The 23,013-nt window shown below is 39.1% G+C and overlaps 1 protein-coding gene and 1 non-coding gene across 3 annotated transcripts in view; both read right to left on the bottom strand.

Moving 5' to 3' along the window:
- Positions 1 to 23,013, bottom strand: part of LOC145663168 (uncharacterized) — a 272,264-nt gene that overhangs the window by 55,160 nt on the left and 194,091 nt on the right. The gene's annotated exons all lie outside the window — the stretch shown is intronic.
- TRNAR-CCG (transfer RNA arginine (anticodon CCG)) lies at positions 3,161 to 3,234 on the bottom strand. Its single transcript has one exon. It is a non-coding gene; the product is annotated as a tRNA-Arg (tRNA).

Genomic DNA, 23,013 nt, shown 5'->3' with positions numbered 1-23,013 from the left:
TTCTACGAAATTAATTATATCGGTAAGTTATCTGCTTACTAACAGGTTTAGATCCTTTTTCGGGTGAAGATTTTCTCTCTCGTTTTACCCTAGTCCAAATATAACTTGGTAATTCACCCAATCTCTATGAAACAGATACCTAGGGAGGGGCCGCGGTGGCTCAGTAGTAGAGCGTTCACCTCTGGTGCATGGGGTTCCGGGTTCAAACCCTGCTCCCGCCAAGTGAACTTTGTGGTGGGTAAACATCGTGTGCGTAGTTTTTCTCGGGGTTCTCTCGTTTCCTCCCACACTCTTCATTCCACCATTTCATTCATTTCTCATCAATACCGTCTCCTTTAGCCTAGCCGGTATAAATGTGGGACGTAAAACTCAAAGATTTCATTTCATTTTTCGGATTTCTGGGGAAACTTGATGGTAAAGGAAACCGAAGTTTGGTACTGACTGCATTAGCTCTTGTCAACACCGAGGTCCTGGAAGTATGAAGCCGTACTGCCTTTGAAACGAAATGAAACGGAGAATGTATCTTCTATTTAGAGAGAAGTAACATTCTTCGTGCATCTGTTCTGAACTACAACCACTGAATTAAAGATGGACATTAAGGATATTACAAAATAAACATAAGGAATACTTTCCCTTATTTCATAGACGTAGAAAAGTATTTTACAATGAAAAAATACTAAGTAAACTGTTACTGATTAAACCATCGTGGTTCTATTTTTTTTAAAGGAAGTACCTGTACATGTAGATTAAGAAAAGACCTTAGTCGATTGAAGTTACATGTTGTATTCTACGTAATCAATCCACTCTGATTAACATGTTTCTGTTGATCAAACAGCTACATTGCAAAACATAATTGGTCAAGTATTTAAAACAACTTATTTTGAGACAAGATACGAATGAGAAGATACATTGCAGCGTGAATTGCTTTTCATATAGTTTGAGGAAAGCCTTTATCCATATTAGTGTTTACAGGTACTGATTTCCTTCTCAAAATATTTATAATCTTAACAAAATATGACATTTCGAAGAACTTCTGGTTAAATTGGGAAGTGGATTGTTATTTGGATTTTATCCAAGTTTTGATACACCCACTAAGGATTGAACCCGCGAACACACGCTCGAAAGCAAGTGCATTAGCCATTAGCTATGAATGGGTGAGTGGCCTGTAATAATTCCCCACTCAAGATTGAATTTTAAAAAATCGAAGGAGCAAACGACAGGCTATAGAATGATTCTGCTTTATACATTTTTAATTTCACACAATTTAATTTAAGACTATCGAAACGAGACCAAGACCAGATCGAGTCTTGGCCCTCGAGATCGAGACTGAGACAAGAATCTGTTAATCGAAATAAAATGAAATATTTCACTTTAATGTCCTACGTATATGGCTGTTAGGCTAAGGGAGACGGTTTATTAAGGCAAATAAAGTATAATAGTACATTTGGCGGAATGATAATGAGGGAGGAAACGGAGTACCCCGAGAAAACCCATGGACTCGGTGTTATCCACTTCAAACTTACTTGACCAGGGATCGAGCCAGGACTCTACACATCAGAGATAAGCACTTCACTATTGAACCACTGTAGCCCTATCTGTTAATAGAGACGAGACCGAGATCGAAACGGCAATATTCGACTCGAGATGAGATCAAGACAGCTATTTGTCAAGCGAGACGAGACCGAGAGTTTATAGTCTCATGTCGACAACATCCCTCATATGTAAACTAGAAAGGTTAAGTTTTGCAACCGTGACGCGGAAAAAGTAATCAGAGGTAGGGGCACGCTGATCATAGTACTCCATATCTCTACATTATGTCCCCCATCTTCGAGCACTGTGTACATCATCTCTGAATATTTTTTTTTTTCGTTAAAGGCTAAAAACACTGTAGAATTAATTTTTCACTACTGTCAGTCTTTTATGCTTAAGGGCACTTTTTTTTTGTTTTCAGTAGAACTTCAATTCGAGATAAACTAAAACTATGCAGATCATTGTTGACCCACCACATTGATAATTTGGATTCCTTCCTTTGATTCTCAAATTGGAATTACTCCTTCTGACCACCTGAAGACATATAAATCTTCTCCGAACGTTTCAGAAAGCGAATGTTGTTTTATTTTGTGGCAGGGCAAGAGAACCGCAGAATGTAAAAGCCAGTTGCTCGTAGAGAAAATAAGTTACTAACCTTTGACACTAATAACTCGTCGTCGCTCGAAGCGTCCATAGATGGATCTACCGCCGTGGAAAGAAGCAGTGTCTCTTAACCTAAACCTACATCCTCTTAACATGCAGCACAACAGTAGAATACTTAAATAACAATAATTTGTTTTATGAAAATTAGAGAAAGGGACGTAGCTTCCTGTTGCATATTATAATTTCTCTTCCATAATTCTTCAGTGAAATATGTTCCTTCTGACAAAGGTATATTACCGCTGATCTTATAATAAAAATAAGTCAATAGTATACTATAAGGGATCTTCAAGATTCATTTTGTTTTTAAAACCTCAAATTATGCAATAAAAGAAGGGCATTGCTTTTTCGCTCCATTCTTGATTTCAGGAACGCCATTTGGTATTCCATCCCATCTCGCCTAACGATTTATCAGCCACTTATGTCTCCAAGATAAAAATGTCCGCCATTTTAGGCAAGATGGGAATTCTCATCTCACCTAAAATGGTGAACATTCTCATCTTGGGGACATCAGTAGCTGATAAATTGATAGGTGAAATGGGCTAACACCCCGTTGGGAGAGGGCAGGGATAGGGTAGAAATGATGTGTAAGAAATACACATTTCTTTAAATGAATTGTATTCTAATATATTAATAAAAAAATCCTATGTCAGTGAAAAATCTTATGACAATTCTCACAGGACTTGTTTCCACATTGTAAAACTGATGGGGAAGGGGGATGGGATTTAGATTTCTGGGCTTTCGGCATCTAAGACCATTTAGCCCTTCACGTTTTGAGGGATGACGTCCCTCGGCGAGCACACAATCCGGGGAAAGGAAAGGAAGAAAGGATTGGGAAAGGAAGGAAGCGGCCTGGGACCTATAAATTAGGTACCACCCCGGCATTTGCCTGGTGGGAATGAGGAAAACCCAGGAAAACCTCATTCAAGGTGGCTGGCCTGAAAAAGCGTTTTACACTTCTTCGACCGAGTGCCCCCACCGGGAATCGAACCCGGGACCGCTCGCACCGGAGGCGAGAGCGTTAGCGACTACGCTACACGGGGCCACCACATTGTAAAACTAAACACAACACAGTGAGCAAGGCTATGTGATAAAAATACGAGGGTCGTCCAGAAAGTAAAGAACGTTTTGGCATGGTTAAATAAAAACAATATATATCAACACAAAATTTTATTTACAAAGCCCAGGTCCTTATTCTAGTTTTCTACGTAATCGCCATAGTTGTTAAGACACTTGCAATAACGTTGGACTAGTTTTTCAATGTCGATGTTATACTCATCTGCTGCTAAAGATTTGAGCCAGGATGTCAATGCTTGCTTGAGTTCCTCATTGTTTATGAACTGTTTTCCACAAAAAAGGATTCATGTAACGTGCTCAAAGTGAAACGTCGGTTTTCCTGATTATTTTCTTCCGAATTTTCCTTCAGTTCTTCCGTAACAACTGATGGCCTCCCACTCTGATCTTCATCATGCACACGGGTTCTTCCTTTATTAATAATAATGCACCGTTTCCTTACTAATGACTCGTTCATTGCACTAGCACCATAAAATTTTTTATTTGCTTATAAATTTCAATAGGATTTACTTTTTGCGAGTTCAGAAAATGAATGGCACTCCGTACGTCACATTTGGAGAGATTTTCGATTGATGCTGAAATTTTGAATCACTGCAAAAACAAATAACGTGACCACACAACATTGAGACTCGGCTCACACGAAGACGAAGGAAGGAGCTAACTGCTGCACAGTAGTGGGGAGTCGACGCCGCGCACGATGCACTATCATTCTTTAATTTCTGGACGGCCCTCGTATATAAATATACAAACACGTAAGAGTTTTGGCAATGTAATATGTCCTTCACCACATAACGTATCTGATGAAGGCGATGCTACATTGACAACTGTTACGTGTTTGTGGCTATATATATATATATATATATATATATATATATATATATATATATATATATATATATATATATATATATATATATATATATATATATATCACATAACCTTACTCAGTGTGTTGTATTTAGTTTCAAATATCTTGTATCCCCTGAACTCTTCGCAAGCAAAACAGAAACGACGCTGCTGTCTGATTTCTTAGTAGATGTAAAATTAGAACATTCAAGTAACTCCACCGTTAAACTACTCCTGGGAGATTTTTAGAGATCACTCATACATATATGGTTAGCACACGGGAGGGCCGGGTTCAATTCTCGGAGAGAACTCATATGGTCCGAATTCCATATTAAACTGGGGCCGCGGTGGCTCAGTAGTAGAGCGTTCACCTCTGGTGCACGGGGTCCCGGGTTCAAACCCTACTCCCGCCAACAAAACTTTGCGGTGGACAAACGCCGTGTGCGTGGGTTTCCCCGAGGTTCCGCCTTTCCTCCCACTTGCTTCATTCCACCCTTTCACTCATTTCTCATTATCACCGTCTCCTCTAGCCTAGCCGGCATAACCGTGAGACGTTCAACTCAAAGATTTCATTTCATTTTTCCACATTAAACTGTAGGATCACGTCCCATATTGACTCCTTGTCGAAAGGGACAATAAGCTCCAAACGAACCAATATTTAGGGACGCCACACTTTAAAGTTAATAAAAACTATGGAAGCTCTGTGGGTCGGAAGTAGAAAGATAATTTCCAATGCGAGAGGACCCTTGTTAGATCGCAGGCTATACGAGTCGGTGGTGGACATGATAGTAGATTTTCGAGTTTATCCCATTCCCTCCACATTTTCTTTCCACAAAGACATTAAAAATACAATTTTACTTAATTTAATACGGGCAAATGAAGCCGAACAAAAATATACCTAGGTAGAGTTGCTTCTGAAATATTTATAAAGAAAATTGAAATGGAAATTAAATCTTTTAGTTTAACATCCAACGAATATACCCTTTAGTCTAAAGGAGAGATGATTAAAGCAAGTGCATGGTGATGGAAGAATTTGTAGAATGGCAAAGTGGGAGGAAATGGGAGTACCCCGAGAAAACCCACAGGCACGATGTTGTCCACCACAGACTTACGTGGCCGGAGATCGAGCCAGGGACCCCATACACCAGACATAACACTCTACCATTGAGTCACCGTGACTCCTATGAAGAATACTGTTGGAGCTGGTTTCGAGAAGTATTATGGACTTACATACCCAGACTAAGTAAGATGGTTGTGGTTAATATTATGTCGTGGACTTGGTCAGGATTTTCCCCGTTCCTCATTTCTCACATTTTCATTCCATTCTTCCAATTATTTTGATGATTAACCATTCGCTTCCCGTGGCATGAAAACTAGAAGTGTGGTGATTCTAACTAGTGACGCTCATACATCAGACAAACGGAGCTGTTACTCTCTTGTTTCGTACCATTCAGTTTGTTATTTAAAGTATTAAGTTTTACATAAAATAAAAGGAATTTCTAGTTTTATAAAGATATGACGGTTATAACTTTTAGGGCAAGGAGACAGATTGGTTAAAGAAAGTGAATCATTTTAAAACAATTTGTTAAGAGGGAATGTGGGAGGAAACGAGAGAAGTGCGAGAAAACCTACGAATACGATTTTGTACATCACAAACTCACATAAGCTGGAATCAAAAGAAACCCCATCAGGAAGTCGCGGTCGGAAAGAGGGATTGCCGCTGTCGACGGTGGTGGGCCACCAGAGGTAGCTGGCACCCGTCCGCGGCGGCACGACGATCTACTTGTTCAAAGTTGCCGACCTTTTGCCGAGGCGGCAAGCGGTCGAAAATCGTAAAATAAAATGCCCTTTGCCGACTCTTTGTCGATTATTGCCGACCGTCAGAGTCGACAAAACAGTCGGAAAGGCCTCTTTCCGACCCTCTGCCGACTCCTTATGCCGGCCTCTTTCCGACGGCAGCGCCGACGCATTTAATGCTCATTTCCTGCTGTTTGGTGACTGCTCCGCAAGGCAACGATTCGTCGCGGTCGAAAATCGCGCGGAAAGACACCGGTTTCCGGCGCCGGAATCCCACCGCGGCATTTGGTCGGCATGGACAAGTTGTCCGACTATAGGCGGCAGGATCCTGATGGGGAAAGACCCCTCGTACCAAAAGTAGAAGACAATCTGCCAGTAAGTTACCGTGCCTCACTACTAAATTTGAAGGGGAGTAGGGTGGCGCTTACCTCTGGTGGGTGGGGTCCTTGGTTCGATCCTTGGACAAGTAAGGTTGTGGTGTCCGTGGGTTTTCCCAGGTACTCCCGTTTCCTACCACATTCTCATTCCACCAATTTTTGCATCATCATTTACTTTCCTTAATCATCTGTCTCCCTTAGCCTAAAGGACACAATTCCCGAATGTTAAACTAAAACACAACGATGTTAAACTGAAACACAGATACTAAAGTTGAATGCCATCATTCGTTTATATATTAGAACCAAGTAGACAAAGCATGAATTTGACTCAGGCATCTGTAGAATCCATTCTCTGCATACATTTTAATATAATGTCGCATCCTTTTGTCCCAACATGTGTCTAATTATGATGTATAGTTTCCACGGTCAAAATTTACAAAATTATATCCTAAGGCACAAATCCATCCACATTTTAATACAGGCATCCCCATTCCAAATTAACTGACAGTTGCTTTTAAATATTGCTTTAACTTTTTTTTAAATATTTAAACAATGCACAAGATAAAAATCTCTGAGATGCAGCCATTCTAATCTCATATCTTCGTCAAATTCTCTATTGTTTTACCAGGATTCTGTGTTGCTGATATCGATCGATCGCTACGGAAAGATTTATATAGATGACATGCTAATTATCAATACTTAAAACTAGAATAGAATTTGTGATCAGTGATAATTACGATGTGCATTATTTATTTAATGCTGTCATATGAAAGGAGAATGCTACCGGGCAATGTTGAAGCGAAATTATTAGGTGCACAGTATTTAATTATTAATAAATTGTATCATGAAGTTACTCTTTGCTGTTTTAGACTTACAAATTGTTTCGTGTAAGTATAGTACGGGAAGCTTGGTAGCACCCCTCTCTTCGTCTGTTCGTCTGTCTGTAGACTCGTATCAAAAAAAAAAAAAAACTGTTAAGAGATAGCTTGATTTGATTTTCTGTTTAATGTTCTTTTCAGTAACGAGGCTATATAAGACGTGGAGCTACAGACTAACGTGGAGTCTGACAGGGGCGTAAATAAGGGCCCGCAGACCCTGAATTGCGGGGGGGGGGCTCAAGCCATCAGGGGCCCCCAAATCGTGAAGTTGGACGTTGAGAAGGAGCCCCTCTCAATGCTGTCTGCGGGGAGGCCCCCAAACCTTTAGTTACGCCACTGGAGTCCGAACCATATGAGCTCCACGGGAATCGAGCCTGGGTCTCCCATGCCAAAAGTGCATATGGTAGCCGCTTAGCCACAAGCGAACTCTGGTTAAGACATAAAAAGAAAGGATTAGCTGAAATGGAGTGTACTATCTGTTCTTTTTCCATATTGCTATGAAAAATCTGCAGATCTGCAAATAAATTTGTAGCCTTGGCAGGCAAGTAAGCAAGAAATTTATTTCAGGAGGGATGAAAAGCTTTTAAAGGTTTCCAAATTCAATATGACAATAAATTATATTAAAATTATAAAATCCCCCTTAAAATTAGATTAAATTTATTTATTTATAATAGGTTTTAGATACTGCACTAAGCAGGCCCGCAACCAGTCACAGAGGTTTGGGGGGGGGAAGTCATTAAAAGTTCTCTTACCCATATCTTAATTTTGTTTTTTTGTGTTGAGGTCTGGAGGGGCCACGAAAAGTTTTTGGGGGGCGGACCCCCTAGCCTCCCTCTGGCTGCGGGCCTGGCACTAAGCCATTTTACACTGAGACATGTTAACATTTTGATAACATAACAATTCGAGCTCAAGATAGTACACCACAACAGCAACATTACAAAAATAGCTTGTTTATACAAAATCTGAAAGTATATTCATTTGTGAAAAACATCTATAGTTTCTGGTAACTGACTGACAATTCGGTTCAGAAGAAGGGGGTTCGGTTCTTTGGACAATATTTACCCTCGCAGCTCGAGTGTAAAAGAGATCACTAGACACTGTTGTTCTAGCGGGTACGCGAAAATTGATCTGGCTTAATAACTGTTCACATAATATATGGCCATTTACAATTTTATGCAGAAATATTAGGTCAAAAATTTTGTTTCTCACTAGGGGAGATTTGATATAAGGGGAATTTATAGAAAAATCGGGGTGGAATCACCCTGAGCCCTGAGCCCTGAGAACGCTATCGTATGTCAATGCGCCTACAAACTTTCAGATCTCTCGTTAATATAGAAGTATGAGAAATTAAGCTGCAAGATTGACTCTCACAGAATTCATCATCATCATTATCACAGATATTCTGCCATTATTCGCAGGTTACTTGCAGCAGCTGAGAAACTTCCATGCTCCATGGTCTTCCGCTAACCTCTTAGTCTTCACGTACGATTTTTCTGTTTCCATATCGTCCATTAATATTATAATCTCCTTTGCCCCCTTCCTCTTTTTCCTGCCACCATACACTTTAGCACGTCCCTCATGATGCAATTCCTTCTTAGCCAATTTTCCAACTAGTTTCTCACAGACTTGTCATAGAACTAGAACACAACAGTAAGTAGAGGGGGCAGGATGACTCAGTGGAAGAGCGCTTACCTCTCGTTTGTGAGATTTACTCGTTCGACCCTTGCTCGAGTAAGTTTGTTGTGGACATCGTGCTCGTGGGTTTTCTACCGTTTCCTCTCACTTTTTCATTCCACAAATTCTAAGCCATAATTGTAGGACATTAAATTCAAAGATTTCAATTCATTTTACAACAATAAATGCGGACTTTCTCGTATTAATCACGAATACATTTTCACAGACACTTCATTTTAAAAAGATAATGTATAAAGAAAGTGAGATATTACGAAAAGTTTGACGTAATTTAACAAACATGGAAGCGAAACAAGCAAAAGTTGTAATGGTGTTGTTTTGAAAAATTGTCCTAAGATTTTTATCAACAAAATTTTAGACAATAAGAGTGATGAATTCGGTCGGAGTGCTCTGTCATCTAGAGAGTTAATGTTGGGTTCAAGGGCTGCTTCTAACGAAAGAATCGAGTGGTTTTATAGCAGTTAGGTGATGCCGGGCTATATAATTGTCTTCGTTCGCGCGCTTTCTTCTTCTTCCTCTTTTCATGTTTTGGTTGAGTTCTTCGTTGATGAAGCTGTTGAAAGGTGTTCATCGCTATGCACAATGCGTAGCCAACACTCGTAAAAGACACAAAACAGCCAACATCGTTGCCAAACATATTCTAGTTATAATCACTTCGTTAATTATACACTAAAGGGAAAAGTAACTAAATAGCCATGAAAGGAAACCAGGTACAGTTATCTTCGTGGATTCTGTAATGGCAAGCTGAACGTTGGTTAAGTATATAATGCGTTACTGGCCTCTAAAACAGTTCAATAAGCACAATTTTTAAAATCCTCTACACATTTTATTCTATACGACACACAGTGGCGTATTTACGATTTTGTTTCAGGGGTGGCTTTGCTAACTTTCGGGGGTGGGGGGCTTTGCCTGAAAATGTAAAAATTCTGCAAGATATTTCATATACTTTACTGTAGTAAGTAAGATTTCGGGGGGGGCTTAAGCCTGGAATCCCCCCGTAAATATGCCACAGACGGCACAGGTTCTCAAGTATGTAAGTGCTACATTTGTAATTGAAATAAATAATAACAAAATTTGAATAAGCAGGGAATAGCAAAATGTCGAAAAATAAAATGGACATATAGTTGGCAAACTCGTCTTCGTCATGGGATGCCAGGATTCGATTCCCGGTAGAAGCAGTTCAAATTCTACGTTAAATAGTGGAGCCAAGGTGGTTCAATGGTAGAACGCTCCTCTCTGACACGTGGTGTCCCTGGTTAGATTCCAGATCCTGTCAAATATACAGAGAAAAATCCGTTCTCCGGACAGCGGTATATTGTACAAATATACGGTATCCTCTTCCTTACTATAGAAGTCAGTACGGAGCATACGTTATCCGTATGCTACATAGGCACTGCCTTTAGATGCTACATCATGCCGCTACAGAATGTCTGACATCTAACAGTTTTCCGTATATCACATGCATATACTTATGTTACCTCGTCAGCTATATGTTATATACGTCCATTTGTATGTGAGATCCTGACCGCCTACATTGTTTCATACGGAAAGTACGTATAGATGGAACCCTTATACAGAAAGTATTATAAAACATGCGTTTTCAGTTATACGTCTGCTGTACGTTAAGACCAAAAACTACAGTAATTACGCATGTAACCTATCTTTTTAAGTACGCCACCTACAATTTTTTTTCTCAGTGTAGATTTTATGGTAGGCAAATATCTTATGCCTGGGTTTGCACGGTTCTCCCGTTTCCTCTTACTTTTGCCATTCCACCATTATCATCCATCTTATCATCACGGTTCATCAATAAATTATTTACTCACTTTAGAAACGAAACGAAATGAAATGAAATCTTTAAGTTTAACGTTCAACCTTTAAACTAAGGGAGACGAATTATTAAGAGTCTTCATCCCGGCGAAATTAAAATACCGCTAATTTTACAGTAATTATGTGATATCTTCAAATAGATAAAAGATAATCGAAATGTGGAACAAGAGCGCCCTAGACAATAGGGGGTCTATTATTTTACATAAGAAACCGTTATCACAAGTCACTTATCTGCTTTCGATTTCGAGCCATTTTGAAAAATCGGCATTTATTTTCGCGTTTCTAAACGGCTGAAGACGGAAACCCACTAGGTGACTTGCGGTAACGGTACCTCACGCAAAATAATATTGTCTAGGGCGCTCTTGTTCCATATTTTAATGATCTTTTATCTATTTGAAGATATCACATAATTACTGTAAAATTAGCGGTATTTTAATTTTACTGGGATGAAGACTCTTAAGGGAGTCTCGTTGCAACTGTACCATCTCGTTACGTCCACCACTGAAGCCTATTAGATCTCGAAGACTCGAAACATTTCTCAACCTTCTTATGTCATGCTTCGAATGAATGAGAAAAAGATCAACATCAAAAAATGCATGTATTTTATTACAATATGATTAGCAGAAAATTTATTTCACATGTTGACGACTTACACATAATCGAAAAAATATATATAGTCAAAAAAAGAGACGAATACTGACTGATAGTAGGGTCCAATGCTTAAACAGAACCAAATGAAAAAATACAACTATAGCTTTAAAAGGAGATGGTGTATCTGATGTGGTGAACAGGGGTAAAATCTACCCACAAATCACCGCGTGGGAGACAGAGACCTGCTGACATTCGAAACATTTTCTCTCAGCAAGCTTAATATCACTAGATCCATGCATCATCTAAGAATGACTGGCGAGTCACACGTTCTTCTGGTTCTAGATGAAGTTCCAGGATGAAATACCATCTTTCTTTTTTTCAGTTCCGATTCCAATTCCGATTTTTGGTTCAGTTGTAGTTGAAGGTGCTCTTATCCTGAGAAGTATACGGAAGTGTAATTAAAAAAATAAATTTTCTTCGTTTTTAATTTATAAAAATTGTAAAAATGTGGCAAAATAATCTTTCCAACGGTATGTAACACGTTACAGTGATGACTTTGGAAGGGAAGTTATTGAGGAAAATTTGGGAAAGTTAAGATTATTTAATGTAATTGAATGTCAACACTGATTCCTAATTTTTCCTCAATAACTTCTCTTCGAAAAGACACCACTGCCATATGTTGCAAACAGCTAGAAAAAGGCCATTTGGTCACTTTTCAAAAGTGCAATGTCTCATCTCTGAAGAATAACTACAGGGTGAGTAGTAATTAACATGTCAATAATAGTTCACAACCTGTAACTCTCAATACGTTGGAAAGGGCCGCGGTGACTCCGTGGTAGAGCGTTCACATCTGGTGTATGGGGTCCTTCGTTCGATCCCAGCTCGCGCCAAGTGAGCTTTGAGGTGGACAAACACCGTATTCGTGGGTTTTCTCGGGATTCTCCCATTTCCTTCCACTTCCTTGATTCCATCATTTCATTCATTTCATATCATCATCGTCTCCTTTAGCCCACATAGAATAATTGTGGGACGTAAAATATTTCATTACATTTCATTTCAAACCGTTGAGAAGATCCATGTTAATATCAACTTTTTTCCTTAGTCACCCATACTATCACTTTCCGAAGTATTTCCGCTTTCTCCAGGGACACCTTGTATAGAAAATTTTCATCAAGTAAATAAACAACACGTATTTGACCAATCTTTATTATTGAGATACAAGATTCATAACAGGTTTCAATCCTCATTTGAGCAAAGCAATCACAGCTCTTTTCCTCGCCAAATTATATAAATTGCTTATTGACATTATTCAATTTATTCTGACTAAATTTTGTACAGACTTAGTGACCACTGATGGGAATATATATAGGGTGGTCAGATTTGGAATTGCAAGTGCAATAGTGGAATCCTCACACACTTAAAAAGAAATAAGAAAAAAGAAGAAAAGAAAAAGAAAAAAATCCTTTCCATAGAATTTAATGGGAAATAAAAAAGACCCCAAATTATCCGAAATTATGTCAACAATGATAATTGTTAAAAAGGGATATGTATCATATGAAGTACATTGCACATATCCCCATTTAACAATAACGATTCAATTTATGAAATATAGCAAACAATGAGAAATCCTTCTAGGCACATACATTTTTTCTTTCTTCGAGGCTGTCCACGGCTGATAACCTATGAAATAGTGTCACCTAGTCACATTTCACGCGAAAATAATCTTAGAAATATAGTATTTAATAGGGGCAATTAATACAAAATAACATTTTGTCTTCTTCAATATTGTGCATTATTTCGAACTAATGAACAAAATTGATTTTTAAAAAAAATTAATATTCCACAGCTTTACCCTTTAGACTTACGTAAACAGATAATTAATGAAAGTGGATGGTATAAAAATAAATTGGTGGGACGAGAATCTGGGAAGAAACGGGAGAATCTCCAGAAAACCCACAGACAGAATGTTATCCACCAGAAACTTACTTGGCTAAGGATTCAACCAGGGGCTGAACGCACCAAGGACTCTACCACTGAGCCACCCTTCTCCCCAGAAAATAAACATTAACCTGAGCCAATCTCTTCAATTAACCCATTGGCGAGAACTCGGGACAATAAAGTAATTCTGATAGTGAGTCGACTATAGAAGGAAGTGTGGGGGCGCGGGGGCTCAGTGGTAGAGCGTTCACCTCCGGTGCTTGGGGTCCCTGGTTCGATCCCAGCTCGCGCCGTGTGGACTTTGTGGTGGACAAACACTGTGCTCGTGGGTTTCCTCGGTGTTCTCCCGTTTCCTCCCACTTTCTTCATTCCACAATTTCATTCGTTTCTCATCATCAACTGCATCCTTTAGCCTAACCGGCATTACCGTGGGACGTAAAACTCATTCATTTTTCAGAAGGAAGTGCGCAATAATTACTGACTTTTTAATACTTGTAACTTTTTTTTTTTTTTTTTTTTGATTCTTCAACTGAATCCGATTCCGTGACAGGAACGGCTCCGGAAAATCACTTATTCAGTGAGCAGACAAGTACGTACGAAAGCGACATTTAAAATTAGATACTTCTTCTGTTCAAGTTAGCTATAGGCTGCTTTCAAACAGGATACCCAGCAAGATTTTTCCACCTGCCTGTTTTGGTATAAAGTTTAAATGACATTTTTACAATTCGAGTCACGTTTTTTGTCTCAAAAACAAAATAAAATAATAAAACTCTATGGACTGCAATTGTATTAACGTAAATACTCGATGTATGATCGCCTGCGTATGTTAAATACTCAGCGGTTCCCAAAGAAATTAGTCTCGGTGATGGCACTATCTCTATAATTAATCTATAAATCTAGCTCAGAGGAATGCAATTGTGGACTGGTTGTTCCTTTTTTTGTTCTTAATAAGTGAGAATGCAACTACATGGGATGGCAAATAACATAGTAAGCTGTAGGCTACTGTTCAAGCCAAGAAAATTTACGGAGCACTTTGGAAATAGCAATTAGCTGCTAACTACCTTGGTAGAATACGGTAGATTTTGGCGGAGCTGGAAGTCGACATGACAAGTCCGTTGTTCGATTTTCAAAAGATGCTAAGCATGAAGTACGGAAATTCTTATAGAACGCCTCGGTCTGTTCGTTTATCCGTCTGTCGACAGGTATCAGAGGAAGCATGGTAAGGTATAACGAGAAATACCCTTTTAATATGGATTCTTCATCACAATAACAAATCATATTTGTGCTATTATCCTTCTACGAGGTGCATTCAATTTATAACACCTCCAATTCCCCCCTCAGGACTGGTAACAGATAACGCGCTGTTTATTTTAAAATACGCAAGCACTCGTTGTCAATGTGTGGCAATACCTTATGGCACACGGAACTCTAGCAGCAGTAATGAGAATGATAACTTTTCTAATAGGTCTATGATACTCGTAAGAACAGAGTCCGTTTTGTCCATTTGCGTAGCGTGACACCTTAAAATTCATCGCCAGTTGAGTGAGACATGTAATGATGGTTTCATGAATGTGTCGTATGTGGGTTCGTGACTGCGACAGTTCAAAGAAGCCAGAAGGTCTTGTAACAACAAACCAAGACAATCTCGGCTTCGCACAAGCCGGTCTGACACATGATCAAATGATTGGAGGATGGCAGAATGAGTGTGGAACACATCGCCCAAAGTTGGTATTTCCCTGGGATCTATGCACACAATCCTGTATAAAGACCCCAAAATGGGAAACGTCCTCCAGGTGGGTGCCGCAAATGCTGATGGACGACCACAAGGCTGCGCGCATGGCATGTTATCAGGCAATTTAAGCATTTTCCTAGAGACTCTTGGCTGATTCCAACGATGAAAGATACTCTTCGTGGTTGCACATTCAATAGCCATGCCACTATTGCATCATCGATTTTCCAGTGATCAAAACACACTCCTAAAGAACCGTTTGCTGCGGCCATGGAATCATGGCATCGACGTTGTAAAAAATGTGTACGGCTGCAGGAAGATTACGTCAAGAAGTAACACTGGTTTCATAGTTTTCGTGTGATTAGTTAGTGAGGAAAAAATAGGACTTTTTACTACTTGTATGCACCTCGTATTGTAACTGGAAACGGTATATTAGCCATTTCCCATTTCAGTCTTGGTCTTCATAGAGAAAGCATGGTAACAGAGAGAAATAGTTTTCCAATATGAACGTAGTGACCCAAGAAGGGTCCTGTCTTCTCTCTTAGCCTTCAACTGAAACCGGAATTCACACATTTACCACTTCCGCTTTTACTATTGGATACAGCGAACATGATAAGAGCGAGAAATAGCCTTTAAACATGGATTGAGAATCCCTCTATTGAAACCAGACGTGCAATACCGCTACTGGTTTCTATCTTTGACTTTCCATGAATGAAAATAGTAGGAAATAGCGAGAAATGATTTTTTCAAGTACATTCAGCATACCAAAAATAAGTTGCATCTCTGCCCTCAGGGCTAGTAGAAACAAGCCGTTTGATTTAATTTTTAGTTTAATGTCCCTTTCAGCAGGCAAGGTTATATGGGACGTGGATCTACAGTTTAAAGTGATGATTCGAAAAAAACATTAGCTCCCGCCAGAAATCCGTCTCCCACAAAGAAAAGAGCGTACGCCAGTCTTTTAGCCACGAGAAAGCTCTAGAAACAAGCCGTATTTCTAAAGATAGGTGTACACCAGAGATGGAGTGGGTCAAGTGGGTCAAGTTTTCTGAGTGGGTCAGTGGGTCGTGGGTCAACAACATGTGACCCACTGTGACCCACTACCCACCGTGACCCACTGCGACCCACCACCCACCGTGACCCACTGCGACCCACCATCCACCATGACCCACTGCGACCCACCACCCACCGTGACCCACTGCAACCCACCGACTCAGTATCATCTACCGACACTCTCTGCTCACTGCATTGTAGACAGTATCTTCTGAAGACTTTAAATTTGTCTCCGTTTTACTTTCAAGACCTTCCTTTCCCTTTCTTTTCCACTTTTTTCTGTCTACTTACCTGAGGTGAGTATATCTAACCAAGTGAAAAAGGAACTTTGGGCACTTTTGGACATTGATATTTTTAATAGTAATAATAGCAACAGGACTTACACTACAACTTGGCTTTCGAGACCTGTGGGTTTTTAGAGCTAACTTCTGGAAAAAATACATTTTTGAATCACTGTAATATATATAAAAAAATAATGTAACTATGTGTGCCTGATCATCACGGTCAAATTGCAAAGTCAAATGAAATTACTTTTGGTATATAGTTAGGCCTTAATCCAAATTAGAATGTTATATTGCTTTTATAATAATGCATAATATCCTAAGGAGACAGTGAGAATCCGAATTTTTGCGAAAAAAATGAGTATCTCGCAAGCCGTTAAACTTACGGAGCTGAAATTCAGTGTATTAACTCTTTATTGAAAATAAACAGAATGTGTCCTAGCATTTTTTAAAACTCTCCTTTATGTGGAGGAGGGCACCTTCTATATGTGGAAAATTGGTAGTGAGTTGGTTTGTAAAAATGATTGAAAACAATCTATGTTATTTAAGAAAAAAAAATCAGAAACAAAAAATACGTGCTTGGCTTCATATATCCATTGCTTTCTGCCATAATAATTGCTGAAGCTTATGTTTATTATATGGAGCGCCTACAGCACAGAGCAATCAACCCATAAAGTTGTGAGAAAAATATGCATAAAATTTGTACTGTAAGCTTAATTACACGGAAATTTGAAGTTTGGATTGTACGCATAATTGTATGGAAAATTTTACCTTTTTTTTTCCTTTGCGTTGGTCTACTTACTTTGATTTGGAACTTTGAAATTTCATCCTTTTTTCCACTGAAAAGTATTGATAATTCAACAAGGTAATAATTATACTATGATAATTTAATTGAAACTCATAGTAATTTGGCACATGGCAAACAGCAATGTGGTAATTGAAGTTAAAGAAGGATTGAAATTCCCATTCACCTATGAATACTTTCCAGAAACCTCGTTCCCTTTCGCTTCCTAGACGGGGGAGGGAACTTGATAATGGTATCAAACCTTCATGTGTAATTACAAAAATTAAATTTATAAACAAATAAGAAATCATCAGTTTATCAGGCTTTAATTGATAATTTATTCACAAGATTCCCTATCGAAAGCGTGGTAGATGAAGTTTCTGTTCTACATGGGTCGACATTGCCAACTGACATGGTCGATATGGAAAAGATGTTGTATGGTGATAAAGAGATTATACTTCTTGCTGAGTATTTCAAAACTGACCGAGAAAAATCGTTATCAGACTTAAGTCTAACAAGTAGATTGTCGATGAGAAGTTGCAGAAATCGGGTAGAAGTATTATCAATTTCCACGACAGAGTGCGAGCGGAGATTTCCCCTTATGAATTTACAGATGACTGATATTAGAAATAGATTAAGTGCTCAAACATTGTCTAACTTGTTGCTCATCAATGTTAATGGCCCACCGCTAGACAAGCTCAAAGTAGACGAGCTAGTTATTTCTTGGCTGAAGGATGGACATCATTCCACTGCGGATGATTTACCGCCAAAAAGTTACTAACAGGAAATAAATCCGATTTCAGATTTGTTTTAAGGTGGAAAATTACGAGTTATAGAAAATGTATACTTGTATTACTAATGGCTTATTTGTGTTATTCAACTTTGTACCTACTTTTTAGTAACTCTCTTCTTTACTTTAGGTAAACTAGTTTTGAATAAATATTCATAATAATTGCAATTATGCATATTTGTAACTTAAATTTAACATGGTGTTTTAGTGATTACACAAATTACAATTATGAGCATACTTTATGGAGATGCTCTCACATAGGGTACCCGAGCACCTTTATACCCTATGAACAACTGATTTTTCAAGTCTTTTTTGAGAAAAATATTGTGAACTGAGAAACCATAACCTTTTCCATATTGTACAAGGGTATTTTCCTGCGAATAGAAGTTTCTTGTGGAATGCGTTCAGAAATTAACACTTGCAAGAATACTCTCTTAGTACAAGTATATTTTAGGCTCACACTAATTCCCCCCCCCCCACCTCGAACTGTTTTAATTTCCTCACTGACAAACACTTTACCATTTTATATCGTAAAGGTCAGATCCACCGTTATTGTAACAGAGTGGTGCTTGAGCGATTGACTAGAAATTCAAACTCATATTAGTGACAATTTCACAGTCTTGTTTTATTACAAGTGTAAACTCTTTAGTCAGTTCAGAAGAGGCCGTGGATCGTGTTCAGAGTTGATGACGATGGATTTTGGTAAGTCAGAGTAGGTCAAAGTGGATGAGAGTGGTTCATGGTGGGTGGTGGGTCACGGTGGGTGGTGGGTCATGGTGGGTCGTGGGTCATGGTGGGTGGTGGATCACGGTGGGTGGTGGGTCAGTGGGTCGTGGGTCAAGTTTTCATTGATCCACGCCAACTCTGGTGTACACTAGTCGCCGCATTAGGAAATCGTCTCAAAAATTCCTGAAGCAGAATTAATTAAACTTAGTTGTTTCCGCCAAACCTTCGGCCGAAATCTAGCCTTAACTCTAGGTTAAAATCGTGCGTAATTAAAAGCTCTAATTATCTACATTATACAAACTTATTTATTTAGGCCTGTTTATTTATTATCTTTTTACTTTGTCCATCCACCAAGCAAAACCTCATACCATACCGTATTTATTCAATATTGTTCGTTATCTGGATACGTAGCGACATCTGTTAGTGTAATACACAGACTAAAGCTTTTGTCTTTTTTTTTTATCAGTATACATAAAGTGTTATACATATCGTTTAATAGGAAAAATGAAAATGAAATCCTTCAGTTTAACGTCGCACGATTATGCTCCTTAGGCTAAGGGAGTGATGAATGATGATGGAAGAATTGGTGGAACAGAAAGTGGGAGGAAACGGGAGTACCTCGAGAAAATCCACGGACACGATGTTTTCTACCACAAACTTACTTGGCCGGGGATCGAAGCACGATTGACTAGAAATACTGCTCTCCCTTCTGAAATTCCTTGTATTGCAGACTTAAGTTACTGTGAACGCGAAAAAGTTAAATGCTTTTGAACCCCCAACTGCGTATGAATACTGAGATAACTAGTTATAATTCTACATCTTAATTTTGTAAACTGGAAATCTTTCCTTAAAAGAGAACATTGGAAAATTAAAATAAAAGAAAAAAATCTGAACACAAATTAAGTAAGTTAAAACGTATAAGGAAAATTCCTTAGTTTACTTTTATAAATAACATAGGCTCAATTATACGTTCATATTTTACCACTCTTTCTTTTCAATTCTCGTATACTATAACTCTTAAAATACACCACAGATACCCCCTACTGATACGTTATATTCTTTTGACTTTTTAATTTTGTAACGGGCCTTAATAAATTTCTTGTAAAACCAATTTTTCAGTTTTATACAACAATAAATAATTTGCTGTAATCTAACCTTTTCTCATTTTTTTTCTTTTAATAACCATCCGAAGACATACTGGAAGAAAAAACACGGGAAAATACAACGCATAGCCACGTAGTTATAAAAACATTACTTGAAAACTCTGTTTCTTGGTGACTTTGGTCCACATGAATGATCCAATAAAATTTGTATGTAATTTATTCAAAATCTCTGCCAAAGATTCGGCGTAACTGCTTACTATGAAATTAAAAGACAATAGCTTTTACATAATACATGAAATGTACCGATCGTGTTATTCAAAATGACATATCTGCTCATGCTCCTACAGTCGCTCAGGTTATTGCTTCGAAGTTAACGGTTCTTTTTACAGGTGTTTTTCATCCTGTTGAATTATGTTTTTTTGTTTTTAATGTAGCTCTGAAAACAATATATATATATTCATTGGACCCAAAACGTTTATAAATAGAAATTACTTTTTCCATTGAAATTAATCTAAATGCAATCAATCAGTTCGAAAGACAGAAACACGATATTATATACAGGGTGAGCACAAAAGCAGTTTCGAGCTCCTTCGTGGCTAAGCGGTTAGCGAACGCGCCTTTGGCGTGGGAGTCCCGGGTTCGACTCCCGGCGGGAGCTCATGTGGTTCGGATTCCACGTTAATCAGTAGGTCCACGTCTTATATAGTCTCGCTGCTGAACGGGACGTTAAACTCTGAATTAATCAATCAATCAACAAAAGCAGTCTCTGATTGATTTGAGTTGATTTTAGTTTGGCTCCCGCCTCGGGCTTTCAGCAGCGAGGATATATGAGACGTGGACCTACTGATTAACGTGGAATCCGAACCACATGAGCTCCCGCCGGGAATCGAACCCGGGTCTCCCACGCTAAAGGCGCGTATGCTAACCGCTTAGCCACGAAGGAGCTCAGTCTCTGATTGCATAAGGGTGCATAACTTTTCTGCTCAAACTTTCGTAGTAGCTACGTAAATCAAAAATTTTTTGGCGATACTGATTGAAATTACCCAAGTAACATTTTCGTTGTCAAACGGTGTGCCAACCGTTGTCTATTTGTAGGCATCGTTAGCAAAGCCACTATCAAAATGCCAACGGCAAATTCAACAATCCATCAACCATCAATGCCAACAAGCGAAAACAAAACAGTGGTTCAACGTAGTGCATCGTTGTTTCGGCAACGCATCGAAAGACGACGTTTTATTTTGTTGTTACAATGTTGGCGTTCTGTAGCATAACGATCGTTGGCCAACTGTCTTTTTCACGTTGGCGTTTTGTTGGCATTCCGTTGATCCAACTACACCATAGTTGGTAGATTGTAGGATAACGATCTCGTTGGCATTGGCATTGTGTTGGAAGCTCGTTGGCCCAACTCCTCCATGGTTGGCAGACTGTCGTCTATTGGTTGGTTGGCCAACTGTACACAATCTTCTGTTGGTCCAACCTTGCAAATAATTATTGGCATAACGATTTGCAGTACCGCCAAAATCATAGTTGGCCAACTTATTATGGTCGGTTGGCCCAACCATTTGCCAACCCAAAATGCTACTTGGGTACAAACACGTGATGTGGGCGCCATCACTTACGCGGAGTTTCCGGGGTTTTGTTCTAGCTCTTTATTACCACAATATAAGTACACATTTACATAATCGCCTTGAAAGTTGCCACCTTCGGAACACACACACACACCCTTGTTCAACACTCCTGTGATTGGTGGAAACAGCGACGAAAGGCCTCTTTTCGTATCTTCCGAAGTTTAGCCGTCGCATTGGTTTTGATCCCTTCTACGTTGGCTAAACGAAAAGGCCCCATTTTTAGTTTTGGAATCCAATGGTGGTAAACTATTTTTAAGGCTATCAAACTCTGTGAATCAAATTTTCTCCAAATTGCACATGAACCTCATGTCTGCGCGTTGCTCGATCTGTGACATTACGCTGACTGTTCACTATACTGAATCCTCCGTTCAGCTACATTACTCATACACTGCCTGAGATTCATTCTGATTGCATCACAACTGCCAAAGCTACAACAACATTCCGGGAACTTTATGACGGGCCCTCATTCTCAAACAGCTGGCCTTCGCATTTCCTCGTCTTTCTTTATTTTAATTTTGCTGTATATTAGGAACCAGAAATGTGTACAGTGGACTAACGACCTACGAACCCTTCGTTTTACGAACAAGTTTTATGGAGCAATTTTTTCCTCTGCTTGCGAACAATATTTCGAGATATGAACGCACACACATGCCTGTATCCAGGGTCGTGCCGTGGAAAATCAGCGCCCGGGGCGAGAGTATACGACGGAACCCCCATACATATATTCCAAGTAATTGTTCCTTTCTTTTGTCCCTTTTTCTCCCGATTTTTCGCCCCCCTTATATCGGCGCCCGGTGCCGTTGCCCCGCTCGCCCCCCTCACGGCACGGCCCTGCGTGTATCGACAATTTCACGCGCCTGAGAATGGTTTTGCGCGTTTCAAAAAGGACTTGAGAATGTTTGGCTTCTAAAGGGGCGAAGTATCCCAACTTAGGGAGAGAGGAAAGAAATAAGGTAAGGAAAGAAATAACAATAAGGAAAAATAATATTAAATTCCATGGGGTCCAAACCACTTCTCGGGTTATAGCTGAGAGAAGAGGGGCAATTCTCAAATATCATTGGCCGGAGCTTAGGCCGTCATGTCGTGATCCAGTTCTCTCGAAGGCGAGATATTGCGATGGGGAACGACCTTTACTGTGAGGGTTTATCCTGGCTGGTGATTTGTGCATCAACCAACTGAAATGTATTCAAACCTTGGTTCTCGTTCACAGCCTACGTTAACAAATCTAATTACTGCGAAATTAAAATACCGCTAATTTTACAGTAATCATACATCTTCGAATAGATAAAAGATAATCAAAATGTGGAATAAGAGCGCGGAAGACGATGTTATTTTGCGTGGCGTGAGGTACCGTTATCACAAGTCACCTAGTAGCTTTCCGTTTGCAGCCATTTAGAAACGCGAAAATAAATGCCGATTTTCTAAATGGCTGGAAATCAAAAGCAGATAAGTGAGTCGTGAAAATGGTATCCCATGTCAAATAATACTGTCTAGCGAGCACTTGTTCCACTTTTCGATTATCTTTTATATAATTGAATATATCACATAATTACTGTAAAATTAGCGGTATTTTAATTTCGCCGTGATGGGGACTCTTAATAGATTCTGTCCTTTATAACTTCGGCTTTGTATAAGAACGGAAAACTAAAAAAATGGAGTTTAATTGGTATCATTTACTGCATTTTGTTAAAAGGTAACTCTAGGATTTG

The sequence above is a fragment of the Thermobia domestica genome, chromosome 10, assembly GCF_964235325.1.
Source record: "Thermobia domestica chromosome 10, izTheDome1.hap1.1, whole genome shotgun sequence".
NCBI classification, from domain to species: domain Eukaryota; kingdom Metazoa; phylum Arthropoda; class Insecta; order Zygentoma; family Lepismatidae; genus Thermobia; species Thermobia domestica.
This window is presented reverse-complemented; position numbering and strand designations above follow the sequence as displayed.